Raw genomic sequence first — 17818 nt, 5'->3', positions numbered from 1 at the left:
ATGCCAAGTTTTGCAATAGTTTGGGGGCTGACTTGCTTAAGGGGCTAAATTAGGTTAAATGTGATGACCCCCTCCAAGTTCCCTCTTGCACTGAAATCTTCCAACGTGTGGGCTTTGCTCTCTGGGTTGGGATGCCCTTCTCCTTTCAGAATGTAAGCTACGAAGACAGCAAAGGCTGGGCCTTCCATTTGTATTGTCACCTTTGAGCTGTTGTCATCTACAGGCAGCTGTCATGTAAAAAAAAAAGAAGAAGAAGAAGAAGAAGGAAAAAAAGAAAAATGAAAAGAAAGAAGAAAAGTGAAGACAGAAGTGAAATGGCACATGTTCCAAATTAGGGCACTATGGGATGTGGCCACAACATCGACTTCTTCGGTAAGAAAAAAATCTCACTAAACGATTTGTTTGAGAGGAGAAAATATGAAATTGGGGGCAAAGAGGAAAATTCCCACCTAGATCTGAAAAGTCAATGTTGTGAAACCAGATAAAAACTGATTTAAAAAGAGGTCAAGATAGTAGGTAGTGTGAAGTTCTCAGCCTTGACTTGAATATATATTGCATGTTTTTTTCCTAATTCAGTTTTGTCTGTGTGGCATTCTAGCCAAATGTTCTAACCAAAAGCCCCTGAGGAAAGACTGAATATGAGACAATAGTTCATAATTCAATTCCACTAGCATTCACTGGATGCTTACTGTGTGCTCAACATTCTGTTTGGTGCTGTGGGGAGTGTGGAGGAAGTAGGGGGAAAACCCAATGCCTGCAAGAAGCTTGCCACTTTGTTGGGAAAGAGTTCTTCCAAAAGCAGAACAATTCAAACAGTTAAATTCAAAAACACCTAGCCAAGAACCAAAAAAATACTTCAGTGCAAGATATAGGGTTCAGGCAAGAATAGGCAACTCAACTGCACAAAAGTACTGCAGGGAGTAAGGCGAAGGCCATGGAGTAGACAAGTAAGGAGGGAGGAACTAGGCCAGCGATTGCCATGCTCTGAAACACTGGTCAACGATGTTAACAAGGACAAGTCTAACCACTGGTGCTAATAAGGCGATGGCACTGTCTCAAAATCAACAAGACTAGGAACAGTTTTTAATCTCAACAGCAAAGCATCAACTGAAAGGCTAACAACATAAAATCAGTTCTCTCAGAGTGGCCGTGACAAAAGTGTTTGGTGACTGAGGATGTAAACTGAATATGGAAACCCGGATCATAAAACAATTGTCAGTAAGTATACGGCACTGTTACAGAAGCTGATCTGAGTTCTCTACGCCATCAGAAAGGCATATTCTGAATCACAACTGAGTAGACAACCCAGGTTGCCTCTCCCCCTCCCTTTGTAATGATTCTCTGAAGAACAGTGGTTCCCCAAAACTTTACCCACGCCCGCACCACTTACTTACTACTCCTGTGGCCGTGGACTTCATTTCACTTCTCCAAGTCTTAGTTTCCCAAGGTGGGAATTACAATATAATGCCTGTCTCCACTGGTGAAGATGAGGGTTCAGCAAGGTGATGCATGTGGCGTGCCAGCACGGGGCCAGCCCTATGGCAGGAACTCAGTAAAAGTGTGCTTTTGATGTTGTTGCTCATAATAAGTTCCCGATGGCCACGAAAGGCAGATAAATGAATAGTTAAGAGTTTGGGCTTTGGACTCTGATAGATTAGTGTCCAGTCTGGGTACTGCTTTTTACTAGCTTTGTAACTTTGGGCAAATTAGTCTACATGGTATTGTTATTTTTAAAAATCTTATTGAAATAGCACTGGTTTATAACTTTATGTGTGTCCCATGTAGGGATCATTCGAAATCAACTTCTGTATCTGTTACATTAAGTTCACCAGTAAAGTGTTGTTATTATTATTTGCTATTATTGCTATTATTACTACCAACTTCGTTTCCCACATGCCTTGATACTGGGAAAGGAAATCAAGAGAACACAACTGTTGGAAGGCACTGGAAAGGTGTACTTTCCATTGTCTTCTGAATTAATCTCCTCTAGTCCAGTCAGTGTATATCAGTGCCCCGAAGTCCCTGCTGGATGATCTAGGAGTTCCTGTTTCAGTAACCAGCCAGCCTCTCTTGTCATCATTTACTGTTCAAAATAAGGAAGCTTTTGGTTCACAAAATTGGAAGGACAGACACAGGTGATGTCTGGGCTGACATAATAGTGCTGCCTTCCTACATTCACTTTATCCTCCACCTTGAGAGCTATGTCTGCAGCAGGGTCGAGCCCACACCCATTTATGACAACATGCAGAGGGAGACAGACCTCTGAACAATGAAGAAGCTTCCTTCAGAAGTCCACAGCAAATGCTCCTTCATGTCTCATGAATACGAACTTCGTCACATACTCATTCCCAAACTAATCCTTCTAGCCAGGTCTGAAATGCACAGATGCATCCTTGTAGCCATTACCAAGATTGGCTTAACCTAATTAGGTTCCACCCACTGGGCTGGAAGCAATCCCCAAACTATGCTTGTACCTAACAATGCGCGAGAGGTAGGAATGTGTGGTGAAATATCAATCCGCAATGGCCACCATCTTAAGCGTAGGATATCCGTACTCCTTAATGCTGGAGATAATGAAAAATAACCCTACCAAGAATAATTGGCCACTCCCTGAATGTCAGTTGAAATTAAGGTCTACCCCGGTGACCTCTTTGAAACTATAGTCATATCCGGAGTAACAGGAATGTCAGTGCCTGGAAAAACAGGGTCCTTTTCTAAAATGGGCTTTCCCTTCTGGCCAGACTCCTTGGTCCATAACTGCAGTTGATAGGATCTTTGGGAGAGGTTTCCTTGACCTTTTGTTTGAATGTTGTGCCCCCTTTATGATTCTATACATGAAGAGGAAACCAGCCCTTTCCAGCTATGTCAGGACCCTGATTAATGCCTCAGTAGCAAGCACGACCCAAACCACAGTGAGCCTGGTTCCTTCCTTTCCCAGAAGGAAGCTAACATGCTCTCCCTTTGTTTGACGGTGCTGGGTTAAAAAACACCAGCTGCAGTTTCAGAGAGAGGTAAGGAGGCCCTAAAATCTGCCCCTCTCCTCACCCTTCTACTGTTTGTATTGAATTTAAAATGAATCACTCTGAGGAACTACGTAGGGTTCATCCAAGCCAGGGTTGAGGACTCCCTACATTGACCCAGGCAAGGCTGGACAACTTGTAGAGATCTATGTGACACCCTGTTCTGAGCCTGTGGCTCAGGGTTCAGTTCCTATTATTAGATCCCTCCTTGACCTGTTTTTAATTTTTCAAACTCCCACCCCTCTTGCAGAACAGTTTCAGTTCCTTGCCCGACCTTTGCTGGTCTCCCTGGGCGAGATGCCTTGCTCCCCCTCAGCTGGCCAGGCTGGCTGGCTGCCTAATTGCCCCAAGAGACAGGAAGGCACCCTTTACATTTCTCCAGTTTTGGTCCATTTTTACTACCTCTCTGGAGTTAACATCAAGGACTTTTAAAACATCATGGTAAATGCAGATGTAGAGGCTAGATAGGATTGTGGTCACCTTGGCCCTCATTTTTCTTACTGCTCACAGAGTAGGAAAATTCAGTGCTGTTTTTGGACTTGACCCAACACCTTTTCTGTCCAGAAAGCCAATAACTCACTCTCACAGTGACTTGTTTGGCTCCGGTGGCTGTATCACGTATCATATATTATAGATGATATATCACAGTCATTGGCAAAGCTAACAAATGCCCAAGCTCCTCTCCTAGGTGCCAGCTCTGACTGCCAGAGGTAACTGTACATTAACGTTAGCAAGACATGGTGGGCTGTTAAACCAATCTGTATTATTTGAGGTGAAAGGGTGGAAGTGAATAGACTTCCAAGTTTCTTGGATTAGTATCAGTATAATTTCTTTTGGACTGTAAATACTTTGAAAGATCGTATTTTCTACATTACTTGGAACTTGTTTTTTCAAACGCAGTGACTGTTGTGTACAGAACATTGTGCTTCACGTTCGAGGAGCTACAAGGGTGTGAGTAAGGGATACATGCCTTAGGCTCTGGAAAAAGTCTCAACAACCCAAGGTGGTTTATGCTTAGTCCAGAAGAATGGTATAGAGTAGGCTTTAAGTACAAAAGAAGCACAGAGGACTTTACCCTTAGTTGATGTATAACAGGTTAAACTCATTTCTAAGCATTGCCCTTGGGCCTTTCCATTCAGGACAATGACATACTCTGGGAGAGGTGGGGTGGAACACCACTGACCATCTAGAGTTAAGTGAAACCTCTTATTAACCCATTGCCATTCGGCACCAAGATTGCCCTATTTAGTGCTTACTTCCTGTGGCTAAATCCAGGAGGCCAAAAGAGCATTTGCCCAGTGGGTTATATGGCAGCTAGCATTCTGATGAGGAAGGGAAGAAAAATGTGGAAGGGGGTGGGGAGAGTGGTGACCTGACCTCCCTGGGAAATACTCTGCTATATTTTGAGTTGCCTGGCCACTCGGCTTAATGATTTTAAAAGAAGACATTATTTTGTTCAGTGGCCTGTAGTGAAGTTTGCACTCTGCCAAGGAAAAGAAAATAAATGTCTGTGGGAGTGGGGAACTGTAGGGACCTCCTTGGAAAATTCTCGCCTGGTCATTCAGCTTTAAAAGTGAGATTATAGGGTCAGGAAGAGAACCTTGGCCTGGAAATCAGGAAACTTGCTGTGGGGTAGACTCATTAGCAGGGAGAACATCAGTCACTGGGAACCCAAAAGGAGCAATTGTAACATTATAGTGTTATATTTCATGTCACTTCACACTTTTCAAAGCACTTTCACATTTATACCCACAAAATCATAGAATCTTAAGAGTGGGAAAGGACTTTAAGAATTATCCAGTATGGCTTCTCAGGCCAGACAAGACACTCACCTATAACATCCCTTTCACTTAATTTCCAAAGAAGCCCGGCAAGGGAGACATCTTAGCTGCGGCACCCTCTCCATCTTATCGACAACTATCTGAGGACTTTGGGAGTTTCAGGCCAAGAGGATCCAGTTGAGACATAACAAAACTGACCGTAGGCATGCTAGTCCCAGCTTCATTCTACACTGTCACATGTCTCTTTTATCTTTAAGGGGAGAGGTTCTAGTCACTCTTCTGGTCCTTGCTGTGTAATTTTGCACCTATTTGTTCTCAAATTACTTTAAACTTCATATCTGTTACCAACTAGAATATAAGATCTTGGAGAGCCAGATTCATATCTCATACTGCCTTTGAATCTCCATCATCTCCCCACTTCACCACCCATGTTGGGAGTTCTTCGAAGATACTTACAAATGTCCAAATAAACAGACTGAAATTCTATAATTTCTGAGTGACTCCTTGTACCCGAGAGTATTTCCAGGTTCTACTTTCCATGATTTTATCCTCTTTGGAAATTTCATTTGGTTGTAGCTACTGGGGTTACTTATGTAGTTTGAAATCATCTAGTATCAGAGTTTACAAAGGGGGAATATCTTGATTAAAGCAGAACACCTTTCTTGATGGATGAAACAACTGGCAAGGCGATTCCCTAGGCCTAATATTGGCAATTTGAGGCTCCAACATCTATTTTTATTTCTCCTTAAAGTCCTGGCTTTAATTCTACAGAATAGAGAAGTCTGCCCACTGGAACATATTAAATGAGACACATTGTGCTCATTTTCAATCTTACTGTTAGAGGAAGAATTCTGGTCCAGGTTATTCATCAAGGGCTTCTGACATAAACTACCCTCTTCCAAGTGTGTTAGGCTGCAAGGAACACAAGAATCAGATTTACATAGAAATATTCACCAAATTGGACTAGTTAGCCAAAATGTGCACCTCTTTCTGAAGTTCAAATTTTGTGTTAGATGAGATATTCCTATTTAAAAATCAAGATTTTTAAACTGCTGTTTGTACCTAAACTTTAAAAAAATTCTCTTGAGTTCATAATTCCTTTGATGTTGCTGACAGAGGGACCCTAGCTGCTGGGTTTCCATTCCTATCTGCTCATTCCCTCAGTTTTGCTCCTTTTCCCATATGCATAGGCTCTCTTGCAATAAGCATCTCCTGCTTCTGCCCCACCAAGGACATCTGGAAAGGGTATTAGTTAAATAGCAGTGGGATCTTACCAATGCTATAATTTTTATACTATAAAATAGGAGGACCCTGTGAGCACCACCTTCCAGTAGATCTTTCTGCAGGCCATTGTCACCCCTATACCAGAGGTGGCTGAGCTGCTCTGAAACTCTTTCATGAGGCGTACAAGTAAAGGAATCTGACAGATCACCCTAACCAAACACCACGCAGGCAAAAGGGGCCCAACCTGTTTAGTGAGATTCTTTGAAATACACTTTATACTATTAAGGCTTAAATTTACCAGAAGAAAAAAAAATAATGAAATTTACCAGGAAATGCTTACGGTAGAGAATAGAGCTGCTAAGATACACTTAAACATAACTTTCTATGCTTAAATGGTATAATAATCTTTTCCAGATCCTTTTAGTTTCTTATTCCAAAAAGAACCTAATATGGAATCGCACATATTTGGCCCAGCACAAATTTGGCCCATATCAAGCCCCCTAGACTTGGCCCACCACAAATTCATGACATCAACTGAAACTTGACTTCTACCACTGCTCAGTTGTTCCTTAAACATCTTATACTATGACTATTCAAGTCTTTCTCCTCAGGCCCCCCAAGTGCTCTTCTCCCAACACCCCCTTTCTTAGTAAATTCACTTAACAAAGGTTTTTGGGGGAAAATGGAAGCTAATTTATTTGCTTATTGGAGATGTGGGACTACCTCTCACATCAGAGAAAATTTTTCCTGCATACTCTCCAAGTTATACCCTTCCTCTCTGTTCTAGAATTCATCCCTTCCCACTTTTCTACGCCTACATTTGTCCTCTCCCTCTAGACCCATGTCATCCTATATAGTAGTCACTTCTAGCTATTTAAATACAAATGAATTAAAATCAAATGAATGTTAAAATTCAGTTTTACAATGGCACTAGTTGCAATTCAAGTGTTCTGAAGTTCACAATAGCCACAGTAGGAACATTACCATACATTCATTGCAAAGTTCTACTGGCAAACAGTGCTCAGGAGGTTCCTCTGATTTCTTACCTATTCCATGGTCTCTTCCATCTTAGGCAGACAATTGCATCATCACCAACAAAATGGCAACAATCCTACAAGTGACCCTTCGACTCTTCTAGTGGCCAATCTCCAAATGCTACCAAACTCTTAGAATAAAAATTTGTTTCATTCTTGCATTTCTTGCTTGGCCCTCTGCAATCTGACTTCTGTACCGTCTTGACAGAAATGAAGTCACCAAGACTTGGGGAGGGGCTCCTTTTTTATCAATCATCACCCTCCTAAAATTTCTCCTTTGTTTCTCCCACCTCCTACCCTGGCACATCACCACCATGGAAGAAGTGTCAATTACATGAGTCCCTACTTGACCGTTCATTCTTCTGGGAGACTTCCTAAGTTTCCCTCCTGTCCACAAAATCCCAGTCCTCTACTCATCAGAAAAGGATACAGAAGTGTTTCTACTAATTCGAAGATATATCTGCACCCCTCTGTTCACTGCAGCACTATTTACAACAGTCAAAAAAAAAAAATAACCTGAACTCCCATCAACAGATGTGTGGATAAAGAAGACATTATATATATATATATATATATATATATATATATGCATATATATGTGTGTATATATATATATATATATACACACACACACACACACATGCACAATGGAATCCTACTCAGCTTTAAAGAAGATGAACTCTTGCATTATGACAACATGGATGGAACGGGAGGGGATTTGCTAAGTGGAGCAAATTAGAAGGAAAAAGACAAATACTGGATAGTTTCACTCATTCATAAAGGTAAAGAAATAAAACAATGTACAAATAAAAACAAACTCTTAGACCATACAAATAAAATGATGGTACTGGAAAGGAACAGAGAAGGACGGTGGGCAAATGAAGTAAAAGGAGTCAACAGCATGCTAATGAATGAAAACTAGTCTTTCAGTGGTGATCATACTGCAGTATGCAGGGATGTCAAATTATAATGCTGTATAATGTTATAATAAATATTTCAAAAAAATTTTTTTTAAAGAAAGTCTATTATCAGGGAATGCCCCCAGTTAAAATGAATGCAGAGAAATCCCCCCCAATCCAGTTCATTCCAGAGTTCCCTACAACACTGTGGCATGTGAAGACTCAGTGATCAAAGGGGGCAGAAGCAAAGGCAGCAAAATGAAAGGCCTGGGAAGACGCTGGCCAAAGACATGTTGCCTATATAATTCTGCCTATATAATAATTCTGCCATCGTCCTTTCTTAGGACCAATTTCAAAGTCTCAGAGTAGTATAGAAGTTCTTTTTCCTTTGGATTTCTTCTTTTTTTGAGGCTGGGGAAGGAAGGAGTGTGTTAGTAACCTGCACCTTGTCTCTTGATAGCAAACTGCACAAGGAGTTATAGATCAAAATAGAAAAGCAGTGACTTGCACAAAATTACACCTTGGTGTTGTGTGAAGGAAGTTGACAGGACAACACCCTCTTTCCTTTCTCAAAATGAATGCATAAAGTCCACGCAAACCTTTAACAGCCTGTGATGTCTATAACTAATGTGAAGGGAAGTCAGCCCTTTATTTCTCCCTTTGGCTTTTTTTTTTCTTTCAGCAGACAGATTGCTCTGTTAATTATAACACTAAGAAAGTGAATAGGTTAGGAATATACAGCTTTCTCAGCTAAAGGAAAATTAAAGTAATGCAGACAACACAATCTATGGTACTTGATTTTTAACACTTAAGCATAACCAGTTCCTGACCAATGTTCATTACTACTTCACTGTTTTATGAGTTTGATTTTTTTAAAAAGATTCCACATATATGTGATACCATACAGGATTCTGTCTCCTGACCAGAGCCTCTCGAAATGCAAGCTTAATATCCAAAACCCACAAGTGACGCTCTGAACTCTAAGAAACAGGAGAAATTTGCACTGGACAGATGTGGGGAGTTCCCAGACTCAGTGATCTTTGACAGCTACAAGGTCAAGACAGTTTCTCAAAGCAATTTGTACAAAGTTTGCTTCTAAGACACATTTAAAAGAAAACATTCAATTAATTATACATGAGGTAACCAAAGTAGCAACAAAGATCCCCAAAGTGCATATTTATTGCATTTACTAAGCAATCTTAGTTAAATTACTATAAAAGGCAGATGGGGGGAGGGCGGGGAGCAGAATATCTGCCTTTCTTGCAGTTGAAGAAAATTTGTAATGAAAAAAACCTTAAAAAAAAGGAAAGAAATAAAAAGTCTCCTTTCCCACAGCCTTCCGCCAAACAGATTCTGTTGCTAGGTAAACATAAGTTACCAACAATTTATGCACCAATATATATAGCAAATTATAGCTGAGAGGAAGCTTGCTAGCTTATGAAACAGATGGTAGATTTGTGTTGTGGCCCAAGAAAGAACAGGGTTTTACCACGATGAGCCATTGTAAGTCTCTCTGACAATTTCCTAGCCTAATAAACACTCTGGCTTTTTATGTTGGGAAGTTGGATGAGAGTGGAATCATGTAGAAAAGAAAGGAAGGGCTGGAAGGAATAGCAAAGATGATGCTCTTTGAGAGCTGGAATTATTGGTTTTAAACTTCATGTTTAAATATGCAATTACAGCAGAAAGTAAACCAACACAGCTCGTAATATATCCCTCAGACTTGCCATCTGGGTTGAAGTCAAATTTAATAAGCCCAACTACATCAATTCCACTTCTCTAGCACTATAACAAATTTATGAATGGCTGGTCAAACAATGAAGGGCAGGCACAAAAGGGTATAATCTGTGAACTCTTTAACTAGAAAATATATCCATGCTTATTAAAATGTTGTAAAAAGAGTTTTTGCTGAATAAAGGCCCTTGCAGCTCATATTTCTCATCCAAACTAAGCTGGTGTTTGTTTAATAAGCAACTGGTTCACAACTGGACTTCAACTGTCCCACCACATCCTGGAACAGATTGCTGAACCACACTCAGATCCACACTGACATCTGCAGGTAATTGAGACAGGGCTTCTATGAAGTGATTTCTAGATGCAGTATTGTCAAACCATTCATCATAGCAGTGTGCAAACCCATAAAACTTAAATGTGCTGGATGACTATTTCTTTAAAAAATACCCTCAATGTTTAAGTGCTTGCATAGACTAAAATATTATATATAGAGTACGAGCTCAATTATGTAGAAAAAAATCCACATACACTTCGCTATTTCCACCTGGTGTAATTATGGTGATTTTTATTTTCACTTTAAACTTTCCTTCTACTTTCCATTACTTTTCATTTATTCTCCATAGGGCATAAAGTACTTTTACAATACATTACTGAGAAGTTGCTACCTAAATTTTAACCTCAAACTCTTAGTTGCCCCAATTCAATTTGTATTCACATTCATCAAAGCTTTTTGTAGAAAAAAAAAAAAACCTACAAAATGTTGTTTTATGGAGTAAACTGCTACCAAGCAGCAGGCTTATTTATAAAAGCTATCAAAACTCTTAAATGCGCACAAAAATAAGGATAAAACAGACCTGCAGCCAACTCAAGCTGCTCCGGCCTGATGCACGTGATTTTTCTGTAGTGACTTTCAACTGAGCAAAATTTCAAAGTAACATTTATTGGATCAATCTATAATTACAGTATTAGAGAAAAAAGGATCTACTACCAAGAGGCTCCTTTTACAATGACTGGGGGAAAGTCTGTTTTTCTGGGCTTGTAAAATCAAGTTACTTATTCAAGTTCTCAGGTAAAAGTCAACATTTAAAGTAAGCCTTATTCTACATGTTGAAAATTAAGTGTTATAGGAAAATACATCAAGGATGTCTAGTGAAAAGGACAATAGCTTAAGGGCTCATTAACAAGATCTATCATTCATAAGCATGCAGTCCCCCACGTATAAATGTGTTACATTTCAAATACTTAATGGATGTATTTCTTTTTTTGCTGGCTGGAATGCATTTTCTTGAAGAAACAAAGTTCTGGTGGTTAAAGTCCCAAGTTAATTCACAAAAGTAAAGGCTTGCAACGAAATTGTAGAAAGAGTTTTAGCAACAAGATAAAACAAATGTTGGCAAGACTTTAACAATAAATTAATTTTCAGTTTTCTTGTTTTGGTGCATAAGAAATTATGGAAAGAAAAGAAAACAGAACATTTCTAAACATTTGAGGCGTTAACATCTAACTTGTCTTTAAACCTTGCCACTTTTCTCAATTTTTGAGTTTATACTTCTGGGCCATGTTTAAGATTTTACTTTAGTTAACAAATGGACACGTGGTGGAAATTAGGGAGAAAAATTATGAGAGGTTTTGCTATGGAAACTGGACAGGACTGAAACATAAAAGGGGGAGAGAAAATTAAAGAAAACATGAATGTAAACTATACTTTTTGCCCCCATTTCATTCATTCATTCATTCAGAGGCAAACCGATTGATGGGCACAAGGACCATGTAGTAATTCATTCATTTATTCATTCTCATTCTCACCAAATGATCCAGATAGTAAACTTAACAACATTGTTTCAGAAAGCATATTTGCGTCTCTCTTACTCAGTATGAAGTTGAGTAGCCTTTCATAAGTCTAAGGGGCATTTGTATATTTTTTTTCTGTGTATTCATGTTTTTGCCTATCTTGCTCTTGGGATTTTTAGTTTTTTCCCCCACTCTGGTTTTTAAGAGTTATTTATATATCAGACACATTTTACAAATATTTCCTCTCAATTTTGGCATCTTTCTTTTGATTTTGCTTATGTGGCTTTTTTGCCTCGCAAAGGTTTTTACTTTCATTTTGATGTATTTGAAATCATTCATCTTTTTCATTGCATCTAGATTTGGAGTCACACTTAGAAAAATTCTCCCCATACCCAAGTTATAAAGCAGATCATCTGTATTTTCTTATAGTGCCTCTATGGTTTTATTTCTTAAATTCAGATACATTAGGAGTTTATTCCGGTGTGCAATATGAGGTATGGAACCAAATTATCTATTTTTTATGGTTATTCAGTTATCCCAACAGCATTTATTAAAAAGTCCATCTTTTGCCTTAGTGATCTGGGTATACCACCTTTATTACATATTAAATTTTCATACATACTCTGGTCCATTTCTGCATTTTCTGCTTTGTTCCATTGATCTGTCTGTTCATGTACAATAATAATAACAGGTTATAATAATAATAATAATAATAGTAACAGGTTATAACACAATGAATAATGATTTTTTTAAATTTTATTTTTTTTAAGATTTATTTATTTATACAAGAACTGGGGTACAGGTCAGAGGTGCGGGAGGGTGAGAGGATTCACCAGAGACAGAGTGGGGAACAAAACAAGCAGACGGACTGAAATACACTGCTGAGGGGAGCAGCAGGCAAGACACACAGGAGAGGTCTGTCATGCCATGTGGGTTTCTCCCTAGCTGGCCGGGAATCGAACCTGCGCTGCAGAGGCTGCGGACAGCTTCACAGTGTGGTGCTCAATCACCTGCGCCAGCGGGGGAGGCCCAAATAATGATTTTTAAAAAAGAATTTGAAGTGATATACATAAGAAGGGAGGCAACTGTCTTTTCAAAAAAATGCTAGCTGAATAAATGTGCAAGGAATGACAGAATGAGGAAAACACCCTTTTGCAACAACCATCTCAAAAACTGATTCAGGTAGACATCACTAGCGATGCTAAAACTACTGGGTGAAAGTTGTTGGGGAATAGTAATTTACATGGTCATACTTACTTTTTAAATATTAGTTTAATATTAATTACAATGGGAAAAAAGGTACCTTTACGGAGGAGAAATGTAGAGAGCACTACCTGGATCAAATAATTGAACTTGACATCACCAAAGGGGAAAACTGACATCATGCACCTCTTCATGTGATACATGGGAATCACTTATGTAACATTCTTACCCAAAATTTTTTAAAAATCTAATTTCAACTGAATCTCATCATGAGGAAACAATCTGACAAAACAACTGGCCCAGACTCTTCAAAATGAATATTTTATGAAAGATGAAAACAAATTGGAGAGTTGCTCTGTATTTTTTTTAAGAAAAAATGAAAATAGAGCTATAACAACTAAATGAATTTGCACAATTTTTTATCCTGAATTTTGGATCTTTGATTGAAAAAGCAAAAGTTCTAAAGGAGATTATTGAGACAATTTGGGAAATTTGGATATTGTCTGTTAATTAACGTTATTTTATCAATATTAAATTTCTTAGGTGTGCTAACAAAATTGTGGCTATGTGGCTAGTCCTTCAACAGGGGACTAACCAAAAAAATGGAATTAAAAATGAAGAAACTCTTTTGAGGACTAATATGAAATTACCACCAAGCTATTGTGTTAGGGAAACTCTGGAAGGTACAGAGCAATACCTATAGCATTGTGTTTGATAGAACACAATGTCTTGCTGTCTGCAACTTCAAATAGTTCATAAAAATGTGTGTACATAAATACAAACGTATACACACACATATACATATATTGAGTAGAAGAGGAGACCAGAGGAGAGAGAGAAAGCAATGTGGCAAAATGTTAACAACTGCTTAATATTGGCTTGGCGGGTGTATGGTTGTTTGTTGAACAATTCTCTCCACTTTCTATAGGTTTGACATTTTTCTAAACAAAAAGTTAAAAACCCTTTTCATTTGGAACCATTTGTCAAAATTATAAATACACATACCCTTTGACCTAGTAATTTCACATCTAAGAATTTATACGACATGATCACTATCATTCACTGCAGCATTGTTAGATAATAACAAAAGATTGGGAGCAATTTAAATTTCCTTCAACAGGGGACTAGCAAAATAAAATGGAATTAAAAATGAAGAAGCTCTTTTGAGGACTAATATGAAATCGTCACCAAGCTATCGTGATAGGGAAACCATTTAAGGTACAGAACAATACCTACAGCATTGTGTTTGATAGAACAAATGACCCTCTGACCTCTTCTCCCTAAACCCACAACCCTTGAAGTGTGACCTTGCTGCTCCTCACTGCCCTTGAAACTGGGATAGCCTTATGACTTGTTTTCTCAATAGAACAGAACAGAAACCACGGTGTGCCAGGTCCAAGCCTAGATCTCCAGAGGCTTTGTGTGCTGCTGTTCTTGTAAAAACCTTGACACCACAATTAAGAAAAGCTGGAAAGTAAACAAAACAAAACCCCATGTGGAGTAAAGCAGAATATACCAGCTAAAACCATTTAGACCCACCAATCCTCAGTCGACCAAGCATCAACCCATCAGCGGAGGAGATCAGCTGAGCCTGGCTCGCAACAGTAGCACTGTTCAGCTTACCCATAGACTCATGAGAAGTAATGGATAATTTTTGCTTTAAGTTACTAAGGTTTTGGGTGATGCAGAGGGAGATTACACTGTTATAGTTCATACAAATACACACCGTTTGTGTAAACTTTTGGAGGTATTTGTTAGATGTATATGTAGATGTGTAGAGAGATGTATTTGTTTGCATATGCAAACTTTCTCTGTAAGCAGGTACAAGAAACTGACAACAATTGCTTTTGAGGGAAGGAGCTATGGAAACTGGGAGATGAAGATCTAGGGGAGATATTTCACTGACTGCCCTTTTGCACCTTTTGAATTTTGAAACATGTGAATGTATAGCCAATAAATGTTTCTCTCAAGTATTTGCAGAACCCTTGATTCATCTCTCCTGGAGTAATGGAAACTTCCATACTCTATAGGGGATTATAAGGAGTGCTTATAAAATATGTAAATGTATATGCAGTGCACAGGGCTATCTCTGGAAGAACCCACTAGAAGCTGATAACACTACTTGGTCCAAAGGAAGGATCTTATGGGACTGTGGAGGGGGCGTCAAGTACCAAAGGAAGAATGACTTTTCCCTACATGCTCTTTATTCTTTAAATTTTTTACACTGAACTTATATTACCTTTTCAAAAGGAAAATAATAAGCAAAATGCATATATCCTTTGACCCAGCAATCATCACTTCAAATAATCTCTCCTGCAGACTTCCATATATAAAAAATCTAAATGACCATCAACTAAGGATTAGTTAATTTGTGGACTGTTCAGATAAGGAAATACTATATAGTTGCTAAAAATGAACCCATAAACCTAGGTTGATATAGAACATTCCAAAACTATTAAACCACTCCCTACTATTTTCAGCCATTCATCCCCTATAAAATATCACAAATTGAATAAACCTATCTAACCATCATCATCCAGGCAACATGGAACATTCCAGACCTCCTGAAGCACCCCCTAATGCCCACTGTCAGCCATTCCTCTACTAATGATCACAAAGTAAATAAATCCAAGCAACCTTGACCCAGATCATGGAAGAGTCCAGACCTCCTGGAGCGCCCCCTAGTGCCCACTGTCAGCCATTTCCCCTATGAATGAGTACAAACTGAATAAACCCATGCAACTTTGACCCAGATCACAGAACAGTCCAGACCTCCAGAAGCGCCCCCTAGTGCCCACTGTCAGTCATTCCCCTATGAATGATCACAAACTGAATAAACCCGTGCAAACTTGACCCAGGTCACATAGACTATTCCAGAATATTACATAAAACATCCAGTTTGTGGTAATTCATCAAGCTGTATACTTTTTTGTATTTATGTTATACTTTAATAAATATTTAAAATATGCATGTGTATCTATTATAAATATTTACAAATATACAGAAAAAGGTAATAGGTACACAAATCGAAGTATTACATTATGAATGAAAAGGCTTGTGGGGGAGGAGTGTATTTACTTTGCATACTTCTAAAACCAAACTTTTTATGAGATTTCTTCCCATCATAATTTTTAATTTAAAAATGAAAAGTAGGGGACTCCCTGGTGGCACAGGGAGTGGCAAGCTATCGCCAGCCACTGCAACATGAGTTCAATCCCCGGCCAGGGAGCAGACCTCTCCTGTAGCGCCCGCTGCTCCCCTCAGGAGTGTATTTCAGTACATTTGCCGGTTCTGCTCTCTACTCTGTTTCTGATGTATCCTCTCACCCCCCACACCTCTGGCCTACACCCCAGTTTTTGTATGTATAAATAAATAAATCTTTAAAAAAATGAACAGTAATGATGAAATATGCAAAAATTTTAAATACTGTTTTGAGAAAAAAATATATATCATCAAGATTATAAACCCTAGAATTCCTGTCCCACCACCACCAACAGCGACAGTCCCTACGCTCCACCTGGTGCGTCTCCCCGCCACCCAATAAGTCCTGGGGAGAGGTAAATGCCTGAAGAACAGATTCAGACAAAGAAACACTTTACTAGTTTGGGCTTTTACCTCAGCCTTCAGTGTCATCACCAGATGGGTGAGGCTAAAAATTCCTTTTGTCTAAAACAGGCCTCAATGACCCAGACTAGAAGCTTCTTTCTCTAGGGGCTACACTGATCTTAGCCTTGGTGCCCTAACCACAACTTTAGTCAGAAAAGAAAGGTAAGGAAACACAAACTGAAGGAAAAACACGCCTAAAGAAGGCAAGGAAAATTTTAGGGCGACTGCTTTGTCCCCATTTGTCTTAGCACAGAAAGCCCAAAAAACCTTTCAGGTCCTAGCAAACCAGAATCTACACACCAGGCCTCAAGTGCCCTTTAGGCCGCTTTCCCTGAGCCCCAGCCAATTTTCCCTTTGACTTCCAGGTGAGAGGGGAGTATTTTCTCTTCAGAAGCTAAAGGAAAGGCACCAGGCTTCTCTTACCACACTTCACAGAAGAAAGAAGAGAATCAGATTGCCAAAAAGATTCCAAAGAGGCACCCAAAAATAATTCCACAGATTCAACAGCTTTTAACCTCTTCATACCGACAGTTCCACACACCACTGTAACCCAATAATTTCCTAAGTTCTAATTTATATTTTATTTTGGAGATTTTGACCATAGCAACATGTGTATCCCTCATTCTATTGCTTACTTAAGCTGTTTCTTTAAATGAACTCACTTTTTCTTTGTTATATTCATTTTCAAATATATGCATTTAAAATTATGACTTGCTAAATTTATTTTCACAGAAAGCTTCCTCCCTCTATCATAAGCAGGAAATCAGTATCATATGCCACAAACAGAAGGTATAAATTAATAAATAGTACCTAGAGGTGGTTCTCCTTGACAAGACGCCTCTTGAAAGCTTTCCTCAGGAAAAGCTTGAAGTGGGAAAGACAAGAAGTTAGATGCTCCTCCTAGAGGTCAGAGTGTGTGGTTAACACTTCCCCAGCTTTTTCTTCCAGCACTTTCTATAGGTTAACACTGCCCTGTGACCACCTAGAAGTCAGTGATTTTTCTTCTAGCACCCTCTATTGGTTTGAGCGTGGAATTATTTTTCAACTACCTTTTATTGAGTGACTATTACATTTCAGATACAGTGCTAGCTGTCAAGATACAGAGAAAACAGGAAAAGATTTTGTATTGTAATTGAGCAATGGTTAGGAAAGAAAAGGAGGAAGTTAGCAGATTTGGTCATAATTTGTACTGCTTGTCACATTTTCCTAAATCCCCGTTTTTTCACGTCACTTCAATCCAATTTTTAACCCCTTCTACCTTACCAAAAACACACTAAGGAAAGTCTCTAGAGGACCTCCTCATTATCAGATCCAGTGGAAGTTTTCAGTCATCTTAATTGATGCTGGAGACCACTCCCTTCTTAGCTTCTTTGATAGCATTAGCTGGTTTCTCCAAGTTTTTCTCCTATCTCTCTTGCCACCCATCTCTCCTTCAACCCTCCTCTTAATGTTGATGCTTGCCAGGATTTTGTCTTTAGCCCTCTTCTTCATGTAATCATGCCATTTACATTTCACATACAGCTTTC

At 39.0% G+C, this 17818-nt stretch overlaps 1 protein-coding gene across 2 annotated transcripts in view; it reads right to left on the bottom strand.

Moving 5' to 3' along the window:
* PLAC1 (placenta enriched 1) overlaps nucleotides 1–17157 on the bottom strand; it is a 163176-nt gene extending 146019 nt beyond the window's left edge. For both annotated transcript variants that reach the window (XM_037512889.2, XM_037512888.2), the window contains exon 1: nucleotides 17103–17157. The gene's annotated coding sequence lies outside the window, so the exon portion shown is untranslated. The remainder of the gene's footprint in view (nucleotides 1–17102) is intronic.
* Between the last annotated feature and the right edge of the window lie 661 nt (nucleotides 17158–17818).

Source organism: Talpa occidentalis, unplaced genomic scaffold (genome assembly GCF_014898055.3).
Source record: "Talpa occidentalis isolate TD23 unplaced genomic scaffold, MPIMG_talOcc4v2.1 talOcc4.15, whole genome shotgun sequence".
Classification (NCBI taxonomy): Eukaryota; Metazoa; Chordata; class Mammalia; order Eulipotyphla; family Talpidae; genus Talpa; species Talpa occidentalis.
The sequence above is the reverse complement of the archived record's forward strand: the minus strand, read 5'-3'. Positions and strand labels throughout refer to the sequence as shown.